The 25,377-nt window shown below is 40.4% G+C and overlaps 1 non-coding gene and 1 pseudogene across 1 annotated transcript; one reads left to right on the forward strand and one right to left on the reverse strand.

The window, feature by feature from the left end:
* The first annotated feature begins 255 nt into the window (after positions 1-255).
* Positions 256-9,303, forward strand: LOC131233232 (geraniol 8-hydroxylase-like; annotated as a pseudogene).
* Positions 9,304-13,145: 3,842 nt separating this feature from the next.
* Positions 13,146-13,229, reverse strand: TRNAL-CAA (transfer RNA leucine (anticodon CAA)). Its single transcript has one exon. It is a non-coding gene; the product is annotated as a tRNA-Leu (tRNA).
* Positions 13,230-25,377: the final 12,148 nt, after the last annotated feature.

Consider the following 25,377-nt stretch of genomic DNA (forward strand, 5'->3'; position numbering starts at 1 on the left):
CACTCCTTATTAAATTGATGTGTTGATATAGCACTGATGACGTGGCCCAATTAAATTCCAGGGCACAGTAATACCTGTTATGTATGCTTCCACGTTCGTTTGTGGCGCAGTACAACTTAGGTGGGAGAGAGAGAGAGAGAGAGAGAGAGAGTATATGGATTTCTCTACTTTGCTATTGTGGATTTCCTCCCAATGGGCATGTGCCCATCTTATCTACCTTCTAGCAAGAAAGAAATCTGGCACAGCCAAACTCCTATGGATTTCTCTACTTTGCTATTGTGGATTTCCTCCCTATGGGCATGTACCCATCTTATCTACCTTCTAGCAAGAAAGAAATCTGGCACAGCCAAACTCCCACCAGGTCCCTTTCCTCTTCCAATAGCTGGAAACCTCTTCCAACTCGGTGAGAAACCAAACGAGTCACTTGCCGACTCGCCAAGTCGTATGGCTCCCTAATGACTCTAAGGCTGGGAAGCATAACAACAGTGGCTGTTTCCTCTCCAAACATAGCCAAAGAGATCCTCCAGAAGCATGACCAGGCCTTTGCGGGTCGGAACGTTGTGGAAGCTGCTCGGGTGCTCCACCACAATGAGTCATCCATGGTATGGTTACCAGCCCAGCAGCAGTGGCGGAAGCTCAGAACCATATGCAACACTAACATATTCACCACCCAAAGACTCGAGGCCAACCAAGGCCTCCGACGCCATAAAGTCCAGGAACTCATGGCCCACGTTTCAGAACACAGGATAAAGGGACATTCGGTGGATATTGGGCGGGCTACCTTCGTCACCTCCCTCAATTTGATATCTAACACCGTCTTCTCCGTCGATTTGGTTGATCCTAACTCCAGTTCAGTACAAGAATTCAAGGAACTGGTGCGGGAAATTATGGAAGAGGTGGGAAGGCCGAATGTCACGGACTACTTCCCATGGCTCAGGGCCATGGATCTGCAAGGGATAAGGAGGCGACTGACAGTCTGTGTGGAAAGATTATATGCAATCTTTGATGGAATGATCGAGCAGCGTCTACTAGTGTCCACGTCTTCTTCTAACTCTTCAAGAAGAGCTGATTTCTTGGATGTGCTTCTCGACCACAGCCATGACAATCCCTTCCAACTTAGCCGCCGCGACATCAATGTGCTTCTTGTGGTACTATTCACATCTCCTTCCATAATCTACTCTCCTCATCAGCTACGGACGCGGATTGCCTACTGGCACTGCGACTAGCTACTCGGTGCCAGACCGTGCTCTGTTAGCCACACAATAATGTCTGTGTTTTATCCACGCCTCCATCCATTTGCCAGCTCATTTCAAGGCATGAGCCCCAGAAAAAGAGGGAGATCAAAATTTCAGGTGGAACACCACAGGAAAGGGTGGTGATTGAACGGCCACAAAAGTTTTGTATGAAGCTGATATTTATGTCTTCCCTTCATCCTGGTCGCTGTGACTATGTTGGAAGCGGTGATGGATTTGTGCAAATCCAAAACCGTGTGAGCATCGTCTGAGCTAGCTGTGCTAGCTGTGAGATTAGATTTTCTTTTTAAAATTAGATTGCTACCTGTGAGATTTTTTCTAGCCGTTGAGATTTTTTCTAAGTTTACTATGCTAGCTAAGAAAAGATAAACAGTAGATTTTTTCTAGATTTTTTTCTTTCTCTAGCTGCCCCTGAGATGTATCTGGACGGGGATAGATTAGTCCTTTTACGTAACAAGAAAAGCCTATAACCGCACCGTGTATTCATTTCCGTTTGAATACGATTCTAATATAGCGGCATATCACTATTTCTTTTAAAAAGTTTATTTTCTGTTTTGAGGTGGCTGCAGCCACTTCTCAGCAAAAGGATTGGGTTTACAACCCAACAGACTAATCAACAGGTTAACTGGCAAATAAACATTACAGTAGGCCCCAGGTAGTTTTTAGCAGTGGTGTTCAATCACCTCTGTTTCCTGTGGTGTGGTCCACTGAGATTTAGATCAGCCTAATTTTTGTTCTCATGCCGTTAAATAATGATGCAAAATGAATGGACAGCCCGATTTAAACACGTATAATATTGTGGTGCCCACAGCACTGCCAGTGGCTACAGCCAGTGTCACTGTTCAATCTGCGTCCATAGGCTACAGGCAATCCACGTCCCTGACATTGACACCACTTGTAGGGCCTTGGTGCCATCAAAACAGTAGGACCCACCATAAAGAGCAACCACATGAAAAATCAGGCCGATCCACTTAATGGTTCGTCAACACCTCTATCATGTGTTGAGTCTGACTGTCGATTGATTCTCATGTGTGGACTTACTTATGTGCTAGGATATCTTCAGGGTAAGGCGCCTGCCATTTCCATGATAAGATTGCCCTGTGGTTTCATTGGCTGTAGGTGATCAGTTAGTTGCGAAAACGGGGCCCACCCGACTTTAGTCCCGATGGCTTATGGATTAAAGGTCAAGACCACTCTACATATATTACTACTACCACTCGTTTTCCCAGTATCTCACCGAATCTTTGATTGTTGACTATTTTGGTTTTCTACTGTAACCTGGACCGCACGGGCGCTGACGCGGATTGCGTACTGACAGCGTCAGTAGCGAGGTGGCTACTGACAGTGGTCTGTGAGCCCTGCATGATATATACGTAAGTTATCCAAGCCGTCCATCTATTTTTCCATATCATTATAGATATGATCCCAAAAATGATGAAGATCCAAATCACGAGTGGACCACACCACAAGAAAGCAGTGGCGACTGAATGCCTGCTGTTAAAAATTCCTAAGGTTAACCGTAATGTTTATTTGTAAACCAACCTGTTGATTACGCTGTGCATGCCTGAATGAAGAGAATAAGAATATTAATTTGATCCAAAACTTTTGTAGCATGTAACAAGTTTTTAACAGTGAGTGCTCAATCACTGCTATATCCTTTAGTGTGGTCTATATGAGATTTGAATCTGACTTATTTTTGAGCTCATGTTATAAAATAGTATGAAAAAAAAAAATGGATGAATAACCTATACAAGACACATACATCATGGTGGGGCTCACAAAGCACTGTGAGTAGTCACCTGGCTGTTAATAAGCAATCCATGTCCCATGGGCGCTAATTGGGTGCTATACCCCACTAGAACCTAGGTAAAGATAGGGGTGTACACAAGTTGAACTGAGTCAAGATTGGCACAACTCGACTCGACTCAGCCACTAGGACCTGACCCCAGCTCGAACTCAGCTCGGCTCGGTCCTCAAGCTTGATTGGCCAGCTTGGCTCGGTTCGATTAGCAGCTCGGGTCAATTCAAGTCGAGTTCGAGCCTCTGCGGTGTTTTCTCAAACACATGGAGTACACCTTCAATTTCTAACGGAATGTAAAACAGTAGAATCGATTTATAGGTATTTCATCAAGCACTTAGCACTCAACAGACAACATAAAAATTAAGATACAAGGGTATTTGTTTCATATCCATACCTTCATCGCCACCAGTTGACACTTCATGAAGTCATTTCATCAAATACTTGCTGAGTAGCATTAATATCAAAATAACTGGGTCACCAAACTGGTTCGATCTGGTCGAATCGAGCTCGGGCAAGCTCGAACTTGGCTCAAAATTTTTACGAGCTAAAAAAATAAGCTCGACTTGGCTTGAGCTCAGTTTCGAACCGCGTCGAATCAAGCTTTTTCGAGTCAAGTCGAGCAAGCTAACCGAGCTAAATCGGTTCGTGTACACCCTAGGTAGAGACGGACAGTCCTATCAGGGGCTCTCTGAGGCCACTATGATATATTTGTTTTATCCTAGCTGCCTATCCGTCTTCACATTTTATGACATGAGTCCATGAAGGAGGTATATCAAAGGCTAAAGTGGACCGCACCACAAGAAGAAGTGATGACAATTACCCCACCGTTGAGTCCTTGGACCCCACCGTGATGTTTATTTGCCATCCAACTTATTCATGAGGTTTCATATACTGGATGAAGGGATCCAAAGCATGTATATGAAGGTGATCCAAAACTAGTCATCTGTAAGTCCCGTATCCTAAACCGTACCGTTCCATAGGCTTCCGCGGTCCTCCCGGTCGAATTTCGGCAACCTTCGACCTTTAACCGGTATTTGCGCGCGACCATAATTCTCATGCCGGCAACCCGAGTCGACTCAACCCAGGACTTGTACCTTAGTGACCGCGTCGTCGCCGCGGTTCTGATGCCGCGACTTGCGCGCTGAGGCGATACCCTGGTTGGGAGATGTGGGCCAGCGTTCGGTACGAGGAAAACGCCGCGCGTGCGAATTTTGAGAGAATCTCTACAAGATGTCACATCAATCAATCAACCCATCAATCCCATCAACCCATACCCTCTCTTACAACTTTTACCACAAAAGTCAAAAAGAAGCCTTACACACCCATCCTTCTCTCTCCCATCCATCACTCCATCACACATCACCCATCCCTCTCCCTTTTCAAGTCTCTCTCTCTCCTTCATTTTCAAAAATCCAATCCAAGCAAGAGAGCCTCACGTCCAAGCCCTCCCATGGTGAGAAAAATGTAAGTGTGGCCCACCTTTCCATCCCTAGATCTTCCATCCTAGCCATCCATTTTTCATCTTCCTCCATCAAAGAGAAGCACAAGGAGCTAAGGAAGCCAATGGAGCAAGAAGATCAAGCGGTGGGTGTTTTGATAGGGTAGTTTTTGATGTTTTGAAGATGGGCCAAGTGAGGCCAACCGATCAATGGTTTGGATCTCACTTTGGACCCTAAGATGTGGCCAATGGCCCACTTGGATCATCATGATCATTCCATGATGGGGCCATTCTCTATGGACCCCATCATGATGTTTATTTTTCTTGCATATTTAGAGTCATCTAGACCGTCTAATTTAGTGGAAAAGGGATCTCCACCGTTGAATTTTAATTTATAGGCCCACATGTAATGGCCCACTTGATTTATGTTGTAGATCATCGAAGGGAGGGCCCACAGTGCCGGGGTCCCTCCATTAAGCGTGTCCCACTCTCTCTCTCTCTCTCTCTCTCTCTTTTATGTGTGATGATAATGAGGTTGTGTGGCCCACTTGAATGAATCCCACCACAAGGTATGTATTCCATCCAAACCATCTATAAGTGGGGCCCACTTTGTGTGTATCATACCCACACCATCCATCAGTGGTGGCCCACATGAGCAGGCCCACCTTGCATGGCCCAACAATCCAGCGTCCAGGGACGCTGGACGTTCTGTTGGAAAACACAAATGTCAGCTTGGTTCCAAGCCAATGGAGGAGGCCTACTCATTTTGGCCCCACCTCGATGTATGTCTTCAATCCACACCGTCCATTCCGTTCCTAACCTCCTCTTAGGCGTTGAACCGAAAAATGGTGTCAACCCGAGGTCCTGGCGGGCCATACCATACCAAATGGTGGTTTTCACCATTGAAATCTTCCCTGATTGTTTATACGACGAAATATGCCCAATATTGGACTTGTTTTACTTGTCTGGAGCCATGGAGGGCCATTGGACGGAGTGGATTGCCTAGATGTGGACCCTACCTATGAAAACCATGAAAAAATAAAAAAAATAAAAAATAAAATGCAACAGCAGCAGCAGGAGCTGCTGCTGTGTCAGACGGCAGCAGGCGCTGCCTGCGCACAGCGTCCGGGCGGACGGGCGAGCAGACAGCCAAGCATGGCTCCAACCATGGGTCCCACCTTGATGTTTTTCCATCATCTAACCCGTTCATCGGGTGGGCCACTCTCTGAAGTGGGCCCACCACAAAAATCAACATGATCTAAAGCTCAGGTGGCCCATACCGTATGAAACAGTGGGATTGAACCTCTACCTTTGAAACCCTTTTTGGGTCCACAAGTTTTGGATCAGGGTGAAATTTGTTTCACCCTTCATCTAGGCCCACGTGGCCTTATCAACGGGTTGGATGGAGCGTAAACACTATGGTGGGCCCCACATGGAGCCCACAGTGATGTAAGTGTTTTATTGCCACCGTCCAGCGGACGGTGGAGGCCGCTGTGATGTTTGTGTTGAGCCCACAGTGAGTGTGCTCGTGTGTGTGCGTGTGTGGGTGTGTACATGTGTATGTATATATATATATATATATATACATAATATTATATTATATATAATATTGAATGTACTATGTATATATATATATATATATATATATTATATATTTTATTATATATAATTTGCTGGTGATGGGAGGCCCATCTCAGTTTACTTGTGGCCCGTGGTTGAGGCCCACTTTGATATGTATTTAAGGCCCATCTCAGCTTACTTCTGGCCCATGGTTGAGGCCCACCCACTTTGATTTATATGTAAGGCCCATGGGTCGAGGCCCATTTGATGTATTAGGGGCCCATGGGTTATGGCCCATTAAGATGTATTGGGGCTATGGGTTGAGGCCCATTTGATGTACATATGGGGCCCAATTGGTGTGGCCCATGTGATACACATAAGGCCCATAAGATTAGGCCCATTTGATGCATTCTAAGGCCCACGAGTTATGGCCCATTTTAATGCACACAAGGCCCATTGGTGTGGCCCATTGATGTGGCTCACTTGATGAATATGAGGCCCATATGATATGACCCATTTGATGTATTGAAGGCCCAATGGGATATACCTAAGGTCCATTGCAATGTGCAATCCCAACATGATATATGTAATGATGTTTACGTTGGGCTAGGCCTTGGGAGCAATGATGGTTTAACGTCCACGTTGCAAGTATAATGTTGGTTAAATGTCCGCATTATGACTTTTCCTAGGGCCCATTGTTAGGCTCGTACGTGTTATGTGTAGGCCGTCTAGGCTCATCTTCGTTATGAACATCATCCATCCCATATAACATGTTTAGTTCCATGATTCATGATCATATGCATCATATGTATGCTTGATATGAGAAATGACCGATCATAGCATATGCCTTCAGGCAGATTGTTTAAGGGCTCTCGTACAGGGGTGTTGCCCTACATGAGCACACGATATGCGCAGGATTGCCGCATGACTAGATAGTGTGATTCATGCATTCGTATTGTGTGATATGGTTCGTACGCTGCGACATCGGGCGTAGCCTCCACGCGTATCATGGTTGGCGGGATTGGATACCGAAATCTGTTCTACATAGGGGTGCGATAGATATCCCTGGGTGAAAGTCCCTAAACCCTTATGGTACCAAGAGGTTACTCCAACGTCTGGACGAGTGGGTGCATGAGCGCCGAGTCCGATTACCGGACGGTTGCGCTTTCCACGTGTCGTGGTCGGTTGAAAGGGGTGCGGCCTTACCCGCCCAGAGGAGAGGGCAAAGCTAAGCTGAGTTTGACCAGTCCATAAATGGGTCCGCTATTGACGAGCCGAGCCCGATTTTGGCAGGTAGATAGTGAGGTCTTTTTCACTCACCTTATTGCACACGATGGGGCGGCAATCTGGCTTGGAGTGTACTAGACCCCGGTGATATTTCAGATTTTGAGCTGTATCGATATGTGGACTTAGACGAGGATTTGTATGCTTGAGTTGCATTTCGCATGGCATGGCCGGCATCATCCTTTGCACCGCATGGCCTTGGTACGGCTATGGTATTCTTGGCATTCATCAGCATGTTCCGCATTACTCTGATACTGCATAACTGCATTACCACCTTGAGCATACACTTTCACCACCCTCTAAGCTTTCTATAAGCTTATGCACGACCGTTGCGTGCAGGTGACGTTGGATCGCAGCAGCGCTGAGGCTTGGATGCATGGCGGATCATTTTAGAGCTTTTGGTCTATCATCATTGCATTTCCCTTTATGCTCATTGTACTTGTAAAGTTTTTTATCATGGTGGAAATGTGATGGAGTTTTTGGTTGTTGTTTGTGGGTTATGCCTTTGGTTATGCTTATTACGAATCAAACTGATGTTGAAAATCCTCCTTGTAGCATCCCAGGATCAGAACCTAGCGAATGGGCGCTGGGAGCCGAGAATGGGGTTCTACGGAGGCTGTCGGCGCCAGATTCGACGATCGGGAATTTTGTAAGCCCGGTTTCCGAGTTTGGGGCGTGACATCATCCCCCATAGGTTTTCAGCTGCAGGTGTTCAATCCTCACTGTTTATGTGATGTAGTGTACTTGATCATTAGCTGCCTTATTTTTGAGGTCATCACTAATTAAAATGAATTTTCAAAATATACCGACGGCAAGGATAAAAAACCATACATCACAGTGGGCCCCACAGATCCCCTTACAGGACCGTCCATCCCCAGCTAGGTACTGGCAGGGTAGTACCCAATCGGCCTCCGGACGGCACAGGTTAAATGGTGTTATATTTTGGACATGCCAGTCGCCCAATATATGAACTGTCCGATTATTAGTCTTACCAAATGCATTGTAGATAGATGGACTCCCACTGATCCAACGAAGTCGCGAGTTTCCTATTTAAAAAACAAGTGGATGCAAATAAAGGAGCCTGTGGGGGCCAGCAAACCATTGCATACTTTTCCTCAAATTCTAACTTGGAAATTATACGGATCAGGACATATTCACTGCTGGCAGTGACACAAGCTCTTCCACCGTTGAATGGGCTATGGCGGAATTGCTCCGTAACCCAAACACCATGGCAAAGGCTCGATCCGAGCTCATTGATACCATAGGTCTAGGTCGACAAGTAGAAGAATCAGATATCAGCAGACTCCCGTATCTACAAGCGGTCGTGAAGGAAACGTTGCGGCTTCATCCACCAGCTCCCCTCCTCATCCCTCACAGAGCTGAATCTGACGTCGAAATATGTGGTTACACCATACCCAGGCACACACAAGTGCTTGTAAATGCATGGGCAATCGGCAGGGATGCCAATGTTTGGGTGGACCCCACTACTTTCTCTCCTGAGAGGTTCTTGGGCTCTCATGTTGATTTCAAAGGCCGAGATTTCGAGCTTATTCCATTCGGCGCAGGCCGTCGGATTTGTCCGGGTTTGCCACTAGCCTATCGTATGGTCACTTGATGCTTGCTTCCCTTCTACATTCGTTCGAATGGAGGCTTCCTGATGGAATGGCCCCACATGATTTGGACATGCGAGATAAGTTCGGCCTCACTTTGCAGAAACTGGTTCCTCTTCGTGCTATCCCCGTTCAAGGATGATCAACGTATTATTTCGAATTCGCTGGATGGGGTAGGGCCCACATGAAGATATCTTTTGGGTGATGAGTCCGCGCCCGAAAAACAGATATCAAAGAACTACTCTTCTTATATATTTCGCTGCTTAAATTAAGTCGTTTAAATAAAGCTTAAATAAACGTTTGTGTGTTTAAGGGATATGAAAAGATATTTTAAATTACACTATCGTATTTTAGAAATTCTATAATGTCTGTTTTACAGTTATCTACTTCATGGTTTATATTTCTCCCAAAAAGGCCAAAATCTAAATGCTGGTGCCCAAATCTCTCTCACCTAGGCCCAATTTCAACGTCCGCGTATTGGGTTACTCACGCAAAAAGAAAACAACGTGGAATTTTCACAAGATCTACCTCTTCTTCCATCAGTTATGTTGCCTCATTTTAATCATCAACCCAAAAGCCTGTGGTCAACCATAACCAAGCTAGGCCACCCCATACAAAATAGTTGGAAAGAAAGGACCAACATTTTTTATTTTTTTATGTACGTTGTTTATGTGCCATCCAATATCCATTCGTCTATGCACCTCATTGCAATGAAAGAAACCCAAAACTCACAGTATTACAAGACTTAGGTGGGCCATACCATGTAAATTTAGGGCTTGTTTGGAACGTGGGATTAAGGATATATGGTGAATTGAATTAGGTGGAATTAACACCATTATTACTGATTACATGTGTGGAATGACACAAGGAAGGACGTGAGGTCGAGCACCGTCTTCCTTAAGGGGATAACTGTTCCAAATCCGCGGAACTTCTCTGGACTCCTCACAGAGACTCCTCGAATCCACGGGGAAAAGAACAAGAAAATAGAAAATAAATTCTATAAAATTTGAAATTGATTGATGAATTAAATAAACGAGTTCAAAACCCTTTAAATAGGGATACCAAATGATAGAAATTTCAGAATCATACTACAACTAAAACTCCTAGAATTTGCAACTTACTATAAATAGTAAACTTACTATTTATAGACAGTTGTGATATCTATTGGTGTATGATATTTTTGGCCAAAAATAGTAAGTGTCCTATTTAGCTTCACCAAGCTGTTTTCCTAATTATTCTAAGCACTTTTCACATTGGGCGCAACTCCTAAAACACAATAGATGAAGAGTTATAATCAAACTAAAACTTACTATTTATAGAAACAATGGAATTAAAATAGGGAAACAATTGTCGATCTGATGGTATTTCGTAAATCCGGGTTGGGTGGATAAAGTAGCTCATCCTACCCCAAAATCATATATTTATGTCCGATAACTCATTCTGGATTGCGAGATACACCCGATTTAAGGTTTGACAGTCTGGATCACTTCTATCGTCGACCGGGCCTTTTTGGATCCATCTTGGCCATGAAACTATCCACGACCCACTCTACATTATGGAAATTCCATGGAATTTTGACCATTCCAAGCCCATGTTTGAAATCAAATTCTTCCATTGGGAAAAACAGTGTTAAATGAAGCCAACATTTTGGAGACCAAAGAATTGTAACCAATGGATCAGATTTCACAATAGATGGGGTTACACTTTTCTCATTTTTCATCTTCTTTTTGTCGTACGTACATGTAATTGGCTTTAAATCATCAAATTATGCTTGATTTATGCTCAATTAAAGCCTATTTAGTTGACTTTCATTACTTCCCACAATAGTTTTAGCCAAGCCCATTGATCCATTAAATACATGCATAAAAAACACATGAAATCCACATACATTTTTTAGCATTTTACCAATAATTTTAAAGTTTCTTTCTAAAAAAATTAGTACTAGAAGGTTGTATCACATCAACTACATCAGCTAATGCATTCATGTAATACTTTGGAATCACTGTCACTGCCTCCCCACACATCTTTTTCACCAACATCTTCCAGAAAGCACCTCTACAACACATTTGTAGATGGAGCTAGTGTGCATGATATAATGGTGGTCCATAATGTGGCCATCAATGTGGAGATGACCCCACATAAAAAATGAAGCAACTCCAGTCATCAGGCTGGCCACTTGTACAAAGCGAATGGATCATAAAATGGAACTTGCAGAGTCGGTTGTGTTAGAAATAATGGTATTATGAAAAATATTAGAAAAATAATAAATCAAGAAATAAATAACAACACAACTGTTGAATGGACGTTCTCAAGCTTATCAGATCCAGATTTCTTATTCTCATGTAAGTTTTGAGACTAAAACATAATGTAGCACTCTTTCAAAAACCCATTTCAATGAAAACTTTATAACTCTATTCACAAACTTATTCCTATACGACTGTAAACAAAAGTTTTGCACTTAAGAAATAGTATGCTTGTGGCCTACTTTTTATTGGTTTTTTTTTTTTCATTTTAATTACTCCAATAGGATGGTCATCTTCATGAGGAGGCCACGCATTCAGTGGCCGTGTTTCACTTGCTAGGTCGGTTTGTGTGATGCATGAATTTTGAAAAGCTCACTGATTGGACTTTGGGATGGGCAGATCCCCTCGGAATTGTCCAGATTGTTGGCTGAATATCCAATAACTTGATTTTAGAAAAAAAAAAAAAATCCCTTTGATTAGACTACTCGATCGAGTGACAAAAAACTCAACCAAGCACTGATGAAGATGGAACAATCAGTCTTTGAGGTTGGTTTTGCCATGGAAAGAGATAGTTGCCAGAGAGGGAGGGTTTCCAAAAAAATTCAAAAGAAAAACTGCTCTCAGACTCAAAATATGAAATGAAAAGTCCTTCTGGGGCCACACAACTGCTCCATAGAAGTGATCAAAGGTCAAGCACGTTGCTGCATTGATTTGGGAAAAAGGCTGTTAATGGGCTGGGCTCGGGCCAAGCAAAAGCAAATTTCTTAATAAGCCCAGCTCATGAGGCCCATGCTGAAGGTTCAAAATCCAAGCCCAAGCTTACCCAGGCCTAGCCCGTTGATAGGCTGGCACTTAAAAGTTATTTAAAAATTGCATAGGTAACGTAAAAGTAAGCACTATTAGAAGATGAAACAGTTCATCTTCTTCGAGATAGGGCTACTGATCTTGTCAATCATCCACTGGTTTGAACTTCTGTCTGGAAAATTGGGTAAATGTTTTATCTTCTACAAAATTTGTACAGTTTTTTCCTTAATATAAGGTTAGTCGGCCAGGCCATTGTGTGAACCCAACAAGAATGGCATATAAAACATCGCGGTGGATTTCAAGTAGGTTTCAACAGTAGGCATTTCCCTATCCACTTTTTCATGTATGAAGCCCAATTGAGTTTTGGATCTGCCTGATTGTTGGGCTCGTGTCCTAAAATGAGCAGAAAAAACGGATGGATAGAGTGGAATTCTCGTAAAAATTATAGTGGACCACACCTTGCTTCTGCGAAACTTTCTTTCCTGCGGCATGCCGTCCCAGGCAATTCTCACCGAACAACAGAAGCGATGAACTAAATGATATACTTGAACAAAAAAGGGGAGAATTTGTGATTTGAGTTGCTTTTGGAATCTTATGCCATTGCTTCACATGTTTATCCCAAGTTAATTTTGATTAAAGAAAACTCATAATTGCGTTAGAATAACCAAAGGGCAAGTCTTGGTTTCTTTATCTATAGTAGCTTAGGTACATATCTATATAAGTTCTTTTTTTATTTTTTATTTTTTTGAAGTTAATAAAAAGCCAATACATGTAACATGTGGACAGTACATAATAAACTTTTATTTTTTTATTTTTTGAGATTTGCTAAGCCCACAGTAATTCACGAGCCATATCATGTACAAGCCACGCACCTGCCAACGTGGCATGTTGGTATGAGATTCAATCCATACATTAGAGCTCTACCACTGTGTACATGCTCTTGCCCAGGAATGAGGGTCGGTGCGCTTGTCAGGTGGGCCACAATTTATTAGACAAATGTACGGCTGACAAAAACTTGACAGAATATTTTTACACATCTAACTGATTCTAAAATCTGGCCCACCTGCTGAAAATACCAGATTTATTTTTATGCAATGCGTAAAAATCCACAAAAATATAGATGGCTTGGATATTGAGAAAAGAATATTGATATGTCAGAAGTGGGATTTGAACCCACGCCCTCAAACGAGGACCAGAACTTGAGTCTGGCGCCTTAGACCACTCGGCCATCCTGACTTGAATACTAAAGATTAACAACTAATTAATATAAATAGTATGCCAGAAAAATCATTCTATGAGAATGTTTATGGACCACCCAAACAGTCCAAGCACCTAAATATATAAGAGAGGCAATCAAGTGGGACACCAAGTGAATTTAAAACTTTTTGGGGTGGATGTGCATTGTTTTACATGGTTTGACCCACCTAATGATTGCATAGACACAGTGGGATTCACTTTATACACATGTTAGATGGCATGCACACAACATAGGGGACCCCAAATAAAGAAGTGGATAACATTTAAATAGATGAATAACTTTACAATATGTTAATAACTTTTACCTGCATGTTAATAACACTCGGGGAAGTGGGGCACACAATGCATGTATAAAGAGCATGGGACAGAGAAAAAAAGAAAGAAACGTGCTCATGATTTCAGAGGGGGTCACCTATCTCCATATTGACATATGTTGTATTCACACGAGTTATAGATCTGCTTCATTTTTGCTTTAACATCTTAACATGAACCCGCGAAACAAATGCACCATATGGATTTCACGCCGTCATTATAGTGGGTCCTACAAATGTTTATTGCACGATCTCCCGACTAATACGCTCAATGCAAGCTATACACATTCGTATTAAAGAATCAAAAGAATCTGCATATATATATATATATATATATTAGACCTAGTGCATACTGACATATGTGAATTAAACAACGTTCTTACACGTGGAGGTAAAAGGTACTTTATAACATTTATAGATGATTGTTCAAGATATGTATATATATATATATATATATATATATATATATATATATATATATATATATATATATATATATCTATATATATATATATATATAATATTATTCTCAAGATACTCCGAGCTTCATTTAAAATATCTTCCCATGTCTTTTGAAGATTCAAAGTTCTGGTTCATATAAGAATTGCAGGGTAAATGTTAACAAGTTGCTTGCATTATATATAATATAGATAGATTTGTGTGATCCTTTCTTGATAATCTTCTCTCATATGCCTTGAAAATCTCTTCATCTCCTCCACATGAACAACATGTGATATATCTCCTAGTAAATTATAAAAATCCTGCTAGCATACCTTGTAGCCACATGGGTGGAACATCCATGAGATCCAACCATCTATCAAGTTGTGTTGCAACATGTTGCCCTTAGGACCCAAAATCATGACCATCCTATTGGTATTATGCCTTGGAAAATAAATGTGAATATTATCTATTGATGACATGAATGTGATATTGATGATCTTTCTCATAAATCATTATAACTATTGGTCTAAGACGGACAAGTTGCAATGCCATAGTTAATATGTGAAAGTACTTTAAATGTACATAAGCATGGGTCAAAGGGGCCGGAGGGATTTATCTAGTTGTCTATGGAAACTTGAGAGGGACAGAATGGCATCAAGAAGACAGTATGCCAAAATTGCTGATTTGTGACGGACCAGAACCGTCGCAAAACGTAATTAACGATGGGCTTGGCCCGTCAGTCACTGTTTGTTGTGTCACAAAAATAAAACGACAGATGGGATCCGTCACAAATAAACGACGGATCCTATCCATCATACGTCAAATCCGTCGACTTGTTTTATAAATTAGTGACATGTTGGGTATGTCGCTAAAATTTCTGCAATTAACAATACGAAATTGGAATTATTATTTTTTTAATTTAAAAATCTGTTACACTTGATAGTCATCTGAAAAATTTTCACAAAATTGTCACCTAGCAAGTCATCACTAACTAGTAGGACCTGTGTACCATGAGGGTTACTGACACCGACTGCAGGGAGTGCCCAACTGTAGGATGATTGCGGTGATGTTGATGTATGTGTTACATCCATGCCGTTTATCTTCACCAGGCCGTTTTAAGGTATAAGCCCAAATATGAGGCAAATCCATATCTCAAGTAGACCACATCATACAAAATAGTAGTGTTGATGCTAATGCTCATCGTTGAAACCTTCCTATGGCACACCGTGATGTTTATTTTATATCCAACTTGTTCATGAGATTACATAGATATGGATGAAGGTAAAACACATATATCAGTTTAATCCAAAAGTACTTCTGAGCCTCAAGAAGTTTTTAATGGTGGACGTTCAATCCCAACTATTTCCTATGGTGTGATCCACTTGATGTACGGAATGCATGCCGTGCGGAATACATAGTGGATTCCATTTTTCCAAATCATTTTAGGGCATGAACCCAAAATCAAAAGCATATACAAAGCTCAAGTAGACCATAACACAAGAAATTAATAGTCTAAATTGAACTCCTACTGTTGAAAGCTTCTTGGGGCCCATATAAGTTTTGGATGAAGTTGATCTTTGTGTTTTTCCTTCATCTCTTTCTTCGTCACCTTATCAATAGGTTGGATGACAAACAAACATCACTATCCTCACTGTTTTTTGTGGGGTGGTCCACTTGTGCTTTGCATATGTTCAATTTTAGGCTCATACCCTAGAATGATTTGAAAAAGGGGATGGGCAGCACTGAATTACTCAGTATACAATCGGCTTCGGATTGCCTGTGACCCCAACATAGAGATGTCCCTATGCTAGAGGCTCTGCGGGGCTCACAAAGGTCCACTACAAATCCAGTCTGTCCATCTATTGTGAAAGACCGCAATAGGACAAGATTCTAAGAATTAGTTAGATCCAAAACTAATGCGGGTCATACCACACAAAACAGTGGGGATTGCACGCCTTGGGGGTGACAGAAGTTTACGATAATAACCCTATGAAGGGTTTGGATGATATATATATATATAGGCATGCTCACCTACGCACCTACGCACGTGCGCACTTTTGCACACGTGTCATGGGTGTTGAATCCGAACGGTCCATAAGATGCAGAATCCCATGAAACCTTAGGGGGTAAATTTTCACCATGATCTAAGATTCTAGTGGGCCATAGCAAAGAGAAATTCAAATCAAGGGAAGAAACTGTTTGCATTTTTCATGGCCCACTGAAGTTTTGGATCAAAGTAAAAATTCGTACTAAGAGGTTTCATGATGTTCTGCTTCATGTGGACCGCTCAGATTTGCGAGACTCATCAGATATGATGAGTTCTCAAAAAAGTTCGTATGTAGTACGTACCAACTGGTTCGCAGGTGAGCGTTTCCATATATATATATATATATATATATATAGGAAAGCTTCAACAGTAGATGTTTCTGTTCCCACTGTTTTATTGGGGTTGCTCGCCTGAATTTGCTCCATCATGCATTCACACACCACGATGGTTACTTGAACCCATGACCTGTGTTGAAACTCTTTTGAGTCTATCACCAAGGCATGAGTAAGGTCCATATATAGTTCGCTAGAGCGGGGAGCAGATTAGGTGCATCCTTGACCGTCGGGCCTATGATGATGTATGTATTGTATATGCATATTCTTCATCTATTTCTCCAGCTCATTTTATGGCATGAGCCTAAGAACGAAGTAGATCCAGATCTAAGGTGGACTACATTGATATGGTAGCAATTGACCAGTGACCACCCACCACTAAAAAATCCTAGAACCACTCTAATGCCGATTGTAATGTTTATTTTCCATCCCACCTGTTTATAATGTCACACAGACCTGGATGAAGGGGGGAAACAAATATCAGCATAATCCAAATCTTATGTGGCTCACAATAAGTTTTTAATGGTCAATCACCATTGTTTCCTGTGGTGTGGCACTTAAGTTTTGGATCGCCCTAATATTAGCTCGGAAAATGGAAGGATGGTGTGGATATACAATATATACATCAAGGTGAGCCCCAGGTCTGGTCCATAAGATTGCCTTATGTGGCAACTACCTTCAGTTGTGTTGATGTGGCAATGTTCCTGGGCTCAATTATGATGTATGTGCTATATCCGCATTGTCCATCCATTTTGTGAGATCATTTTAAGGTGTGAACCCAAAAATGAGGCAGATCCAGAGCTTATGTGAACCATACAACAAAAAGTAGTGGGGATTGAACGCCTACCATTAAAAACTTCCTAATGTCCATAGAAGTTTTGAATCAATATGATATTTGTATTTTCCCTCCATGTAGGTTTGTGCGGCCTTATTAGTGGGCCCTAGAGAGGTTTCAACAGTGGGCATTATTGTCCCCACTACTGCTCTCTGTGGTGTGGGCCACTAAAGCTTTGGATACAAGGAATGATATCGCAAAATGGATAGACAGCATGATATAACACATACATCGTACGTGGAGCCAAAAATAAATTTGCCTTGTAAACACCACCACCATGGTCACCACACAATTTGCATCCAAATACCATTTGGCTCAAGTTTTACTCTGCCTACTTTGATATATGTGTTTTATCTACTGCATACATCGATTTTGCCAGCTAGCCCTAAAAGTGAGGCGGATCCAAAGCTCAAACGGACCAAAACAGGGAAACAATGGGCATAATCACACCCACGGTAGAACGTCTTTGGGCCAGCATGGTCCAAAACTTTTGTGGCTCCCAAAGAAGAATTTAACGGCCAGCATTCCCCACAAGAATTTGAGGTGCGTTTCCACTTGAGCTTTGGATCTGCCTTATTTTAGGCTTATGTCCTAAAATGAACTGACAAAAAGGATGGATTATATGGATGAAATACATACATTAAGTGGGCCCCATAGAGCTTCGGCTATTTCCATTGTGATATTCCTCAATCCTCATATTTTGGCGCCCACGTAAATTTGTGTCAGGGCACATGCAAGTCTAAATCTTGTAACCCGCAATCCACGTCGCATATCTAGGCCACATAATGGTATGCCGACCTTAACATAATGGTAGACTGACCTTATCCACGTAATGGTAGACTGACCTCATCGGGCGTGCATGGCACGCACATTAGACTGACCTTAGCATAAATGAGACTGACCTCATCGTTTGGGCCACGACACACACATTGCCTAAATCTTGTAAAGTTCCTGAATGCAGCTGGTTTCAGATTATCCTAATGCATCGATAGATATGATCCCCATGGGTGTTTCGCCCGTTGCATATAATAGGTGCTGTAGATTATTCCTGTCCTATTGCCCTTGTAGTAAGATCCTGGCCACCAATCTTTGGTCTATTTTAAGGACACGAATTGAAAGGCTGTAGTTTTCCTATCAAGTAGATTTTTGAGTCACCATCCTTCCACAACCGGTCAAAACAGATCAATTGTCTTGATTACTGATTGATCAATTCACTTCTACAAATGGAGCAGCGGAGTGTCACAGAAACGTGCATGTATGGAGTAGCAGTCCCCAGCCTTTTAACTTGTTTATGCCTCGCTTTATTTGCTTGATGGTAAATGGTTGTACAGCATGATTTAGTTGACCATAAACAGTGGTAATTAGAATCCATGTGAAATGCAATGCAAGAATCATGTGAATTGGAATCCTGTCAAAAGGATGAGAATTGGATGGCAATTCCACCGGCTGATTTTTTAAAGTGGGCCCACTTTTATATACTACCTGAGGTTCAAATTTTTCTTGTTGTAAAGTATACATTTCAAAAGATCATTTGTTACAATTATCACATCGAATGTCCTTAATACTAATTTGGAATATTAAAACTGATTTATTTAAAGCACATTTCCATTCAGGCATTCAAACACGATTTTTAGATTTTGATATTAATCTAATTACAAGCATCCAAGCACAATTGTTGATTTCAATCTGCATTCATTCCATTTACCATGTGATTTAGATTCCAAAGTATTCCAATTAAAAATATACTGGCCAGAAAGAAAAGGAGTGGTATCTAAGCGTCCACATAGACGAAGCAAGACTTCTCTGAAATAAGAAGGCAAAAGATTTGATACCCTGGCAGAATGTGATGGTCTGTGTCGATGCACAAAAATTGTACATTTGAAACACATCTACCTCAAACTTAACCGCTCAGATCACTGGCTCGCCATAGATGAGCCATGACTAGAAAATGCACTTAACATATGATCTTTTTTGCATGATCCGAAAACATCTAACGGACAGTCAAGATATAAAAATATTCAATGTTGCATTAATCTACATCCAATCTGTCCACATAATTCAATGAGACACAAGGCCATACGTGTGATCAAGAGTTCATGTGCGATTAAAAAGTGTGGGCATGCTAGAGTCGAGTCGTACTCGACTCAATGTTTGATTTTTTTAATTTTTTATTTTTTATTTTTTATTTTTTGTGGTTAGCTTGTTAGTACACCCACTATCAGTTCACACTTCACTGTTAGCCACCCGCACTAGGGAATCAATACCAAGACCTCAGTGTTGAAACGAGGTATCTTTCACTCAGGCTACTACTTGAGCTATATATGGATCAGGGTGTGACCCATATGCTGAAACGACTGAGTAAGACTAGATTCGAAAATCCAATTGTCGAGCCAACTGCCAATTGTGATCAACGATCGGGCGATTTGTGAAAAAGGTAAGAGTACTTAAGTCATATCCGAAGAATTCTTTTTGCCTTGTGTCTAAAGATTTGATCTTTTACATGTAATTGCAATCAATATTTCTTAAAAGAATAAAGAAGAATAAATCAATATTAAAAATAAAAAGGTTAAAATAATGTCAATTTTATTAATATTTGAATAAGGCTTATTATAATTGACATAGTGTCAAAATAAACTAAATAAATAAAACAAGAGATAAATACTTGATCCATCTATGAAAACGAATGATGATCGCCTAAGGATTTAGTTGATCAGGATCCAACAACTTAGAGTTGTGGATGTTTAAGCTAATCCTACGGTATTGTAGTGGTAGTGGTATACAGTAGCAATCTATGTTAAAGAGTAGGCTATGCTGAAATAAATATAAAGAAGATAGATTGCATTTAGTGTGGGCCCCGAGCTGTTCGTCGATTGCTGCTTTTATAGGCTTCTGAGAGGTGGTAGCCTTGCATAGTCTTCAGCATCATGAAGGATTTGGACAATTGGGTGTGAAAATCTCATTGATTCTTCCACGTCAACGTAGCCTATTGCATACAATCACATATACGAGAGAGAAATTCTTGCTTCTTCAGATTGTGCATTGGTTAAAGTCCTCCGCCACTGAACTCCCACATAGAAAACTTATTGGAATCCTTACTGTTTACACCCATTTTTAGCGCCTTGACATGGATCAATAAAAGGCTGTCATGTATCAACATCATAGGGTTAGCACTAGCACAAATCCTACTCACGCTCAGGAGTATCTTTGCTTGATCTTCCTTCGACGTTATGCATTCCATTATTAATGTAGAGGCATAGACTCTTATACATGCCTTTTAAAAATCAAATGACAGATGCCATGTGACCATGATTAACGTGCTAATTAATGTGGCAGCGTACCCAGCACATCTGTAAAAGATCCACTGAGAGAACGTATCTTATCACATATCTGGCTATGATACACTCGACAAGGCTGCCTCTCACAGTCCTTCCAAAATGAGAGTTCTTCCAAAAGACATTCGGAGAATATGCGATGTTCGAGAAGGTTCCAAATATCTGAAGGTCAAACCCTTATCCAAGCAAATACAGTGATGGTTAATTTAGACCCAAATTGGGAGAGAATGGACATCAACCAGATCGAGTCTCAAACTGTACATCAACCATAATTAAGAGGATGAGAGAACTTGTTGAAAGATTTGATCCAGCCCATCTCTGATAATAGATTGGTATTAGGTGGATCAAGACCATCCAACACCTTAAGCGGAAGAGACAGAGACTTGGATCAGATGAGTGACTATGATCGATTTCAGGTCTGGGATCAGCCCTAGAGGTTCTTCGGATTGATCCTGAATATGATTAGTGGGCCAAGAGGCTCTCTCATAAAGGGATCATCTATGTCACACCCCACAATTCAGATACAAAGTGTGCAACCTCAAACCTGAGTTACAGTCCATGACTCGTACACCGAGTGTACATAAACCAACTCTTCATACCATTACTTGGAGGCGTAATATAATTTCTCATACATTCACACCTAATTTACATTCAAATATACACACATGTCATACATTCTAACATATTTCATCGCTATCGCTATCACATTCAAAGCACTTTATTCAATAATTAACTGAGTCCACCCATTTGAGACTTTATTCAATCGTAATATCCAAAATCATTTAGCACAACAAGTTTATAAACAATGTTTAATCAAGCCCAACTATCAAAGGCTACAAAGAAGAAACCAAATCTCCTAAACAATAAATCATATGCACAATCCAGCAATCCAATGCAGCTAGTTCGTCTTCTACTAAATACAACGACTAATCTTAAGATTCATCCACCAACCAGGTCTCATTCTCTGGCATCTGATTTGTGTTCCTTGTCTCAATCACCTCTGTATGGTTGTCATTCTACAATGTTAGCTGGCCAAGCTAGTGAGTGAACCCATCATGGGACATACCCGACACAAGTAAGATAGTATTAAGCAACATCTAAATATATAATTGTAGATATAAGCATCTATGCAAGAATGTCATGAAATGCATAAAAATTGGGATAATCGTCCACTTACTTAGATTGGATATCTGTCAACCTGCATCTGCACCTGACAAGCTTCTACCATAGGTAGGCATGGGCAAGGCCCGCATATACTCATTGAGTAAGCTTCCACTAATTGTAGGCATCCACTAATGAATTTACACAGAAACTAGCCAAGGAGATCTCCTATGAACCTAAGCATGAAGTGTGCATACAGTCATCTAGAGCGGACCTCTAGGAATCAGTACAGGAGCATTATGGATGCATGTAATGCATGCTAAATGCATAATGCATCAACATATGCAATTGTCTTATATATCTCTCCATACAAGTGGAAATGATGAATTCATGAGTGTAATGATTTGCATGTCCACATATTTTACTCATAATAATAATTGTTCAAAGTATGAATCATATGTCAATGATCACCTTAGCATAGTAACACATCAACATAGCAGCTATAGCAATCATAATAGTTATCTTAATTGTACAAATATGAGACACGTTATGATTCACTCTCCTTTTCCTGGTAGATCTAAATCCGCCGAACAATCGTATGACTTTTTAATCCAGAATATGAATCCCTATTAACACAATTTAAACAATCATAAATTTAATTCAACTATTCCATCCAGTGGATCCCATCTTTAATCAATTCAAGATGACCCTCCATTATCATTTCATTAATTAAGTCAATGAAATTACGTGTATCATGGTATTATTAATCTAAGTATCTCATTCTGAAAATCTGACAATTAATTTAGGGGACTGTCGATCGATCGAGACATCTTAAAGGCTCTCGATCGATTTCTTCGATCAATCAAGTAAGGATCGAGAAAATTCAAATTCTATATTTTAAGTCTCTGAAAACTTTTGATCATCTTTGATCGATCGAAATCCCTTGTTGATCAATCGAGAAAAATAAAATTTAATTCAATATGGTCGTTGAATTAGTTTTAACATCTTCAGTTGATTCCTTCGATCGATCGAAACCAGATATCGATCAATCAAGTAAACTTTTGAATTTAACTTTTGGTTGCTAGATAAAAATCGACCTGTTTGATCAATTGAAAGCCTAACTTTGATCGATTGAAGTCGGTCTGGTTCTACTAAATGATCCGATTTTTCAACACTTTTAAGATTTTTCCTCTATTTCTTTAACTTTCATAGATTTTTCATATTCATGGATTAGTCCAAACTACTCAGTGATTTCTCCATCATTATATTTGGAAAAACCAAATGATTAAAGAATCCGAAATACCAAGATTTACATATCTTCTCCAATCATTTTACGGTGTGGTTTATTATTATTACTATCCAACAATCGTTGTGGTCAATCCAGTGGTTAGATCACTTTAGAATTCATGCCATGGTATGTTTTTCCCTTTACAAAATCCATGATTCGAAGTGATTTAGACAAATAGTACTACTAGATGGTCCTAAGATGGTTTCTACGATAGGAGATCTGGCACTAACCTTCTTCTTTCTTCATACCTTTCCATATATCTAATTAATGGACATAAGGCTGATCCGCCTCGTTCATGATGTAGATCTAAGGTTTTTCTTTAGAAAATATTTTTTAAAAATAAAAGGAATATGTTAGAATCTTAGTGGCGGAAAGTGCCTCTCTCTCTCTCTCTCTCTCTCTCTCTCTCTCTCTTTAATTTGTTCTTTGTCTTAGGGTTATCTTAGGAGAGGGTTGTGTAAAAAGTTAAATACTACAATATTATGAATTAATCCTCTAACCTTACCCTACATTGAAAGTGTCTCTACCATTATGTTAAGTGTTTTATTTTCATTATTAATCATAAATTTAAATTCTTAACCCTAATTAATCCGGGTTTTATACAGTTCAAAAATTCAGGGTCATTACAAGCCACGAGAAGAAGAGATCCGACAAGTCAGTAGTTCTGGATCTATATATCTATAGTCATGCCTATTCAGAATGCACGCCGTAAACACGGAGGATCCATGATCAACAACGAAACCGATTGTGGGTTTTCTTGCCTCGACAATCTATAAAAGGAGTACGTGAAAAATAGCTTGAGACCTTGTGCCCAAACATATCTATTTATTTTTTATCAATTTATCTTTCATTTGTTGTCTTTTATCTTAGCCTAGTTTTAGCATAGATTGCTACTGCAGTACTGTAAGATTAGATTAAATGCCCATAATCTTAAGTTGTTAGATCCCGATCAACTGAGTTCGTACTTAGACGATCACACCTATCTGGGCTCATCCTGCTGACCATTCACCTCAATCGTCTGTTCCAATAGACGAATCGGGTATTTATTTCTTGATTGTTTATTTCTCTAGATTATTTTCAATACTTTGTCGATTGTAATAGGCTCATATTCAATTAATGAAATCGGCATTGTTTAGCCATTCTTATGATCTATTCATCTTTATTATTTTAAAAAATATATTGTGGAAGTACTGGTGAAAGAACAAGTCCTTAAGTCCATAGACATGGGGCAACTCATTAAGTCCATAAACACAAAGGCAAAAAGAATCTATTCAAAAGGCCTAATCCCTATCCTTTTACAAATTGCCTAATTGCTGATCACAACCGGTGGTTAAAAGGATAGTTGGTTCCTGCGAATAGTATCTAATAAGTCTAACTCAACGTGGGGGTACTAACAATTCGATCAAACATTGAATCAAGTAAACTATGGCACACCCGCGCATCTTAAACACACATGAAATCCGAATACAAACCCTCAATCACGCATTTGACTTTTTTTGCTTGAATTGTAAGTAACACTTGCATCGCTTAGCTTTGGCATTCGCAAAAAGTACTTTTAGCATAACTCCAGCATTAATGTTAGATAAAGATATGTTTTTACATGATTTTGAAATTTAATGTTGATTAAAAAAAAAAAAAAAAAACTTACTTTAACCAGACTTATACTTTTTACAAAGTATTTTTGATATAACTCACATTTAATGTTCTCTCATTGGCACATCTCTAACTCCTCATTTTGAATTAAAGTGCACCACACACGACATAACTGCCATGTAGCATCTTATAGATCATTTGATCTGGTTGTGGCAGGATAGGCGTAAATAATATTCTCAATGCGTGAGTAATATTTCATCCATTATTTACCACATAGTGCCGACACATATTAGCATCTCATTAGTCCATGAAAATGTGCCAGAAACAAGTGTAAACACAATCAATCAAATCTTAGGGCTGTAGCTGTGCAAACTACAGTTGTTCCTTCATTATTGCCAGAAAGTGTAAGTTGTCACTTATAACTAAAACTGGTCACACACATTTAAGTTGTACATCCAACTAAGTTGGGAGTTGGGAGTGTGGCCCCTTTTTTGGGGGGGGGTGGGGGGTTAGCTTGTTAGTACACACCCATGTCAGTACACACACTCCATGTTAGCCACCCCCCGCTAGGGATCAATACCAAAACCTCAAGTGTTGAAACGAGGTATCTCCACTCAGTCTGCCAGTTGAGCTATTGATCTGGGTGTGTTGGGAGTGTGGCCTGCCATGATGTTTGTATGGCATCATGCCTGTTCAGCAGCAAGGTTGTTCTACAGTGAACATGAGAAGTTCCAAAAATATCAGGTGTTCTAGAGGATTTGCTGTTCATAATTGAACGGGAGTTGGCCCATGTATAGTGGAATATTCCATGAGACGTCAATATATTAGAAAATAAGTGTTGCGTTTT

Source organism: Magnolia sinica, chromosome 18 (assembly GCF_029962835.1).
Source record: "Magnolia sinica isolate HGM2019 chromosome 18, MsV1, whole genome shotgun sequence".
NCBI lineage: Eukaryota > Viridiplantae > Streptophyta > Magnoliopsida > Magnoliales > Magnoliaceae > Magnolia > Magnolia sinica.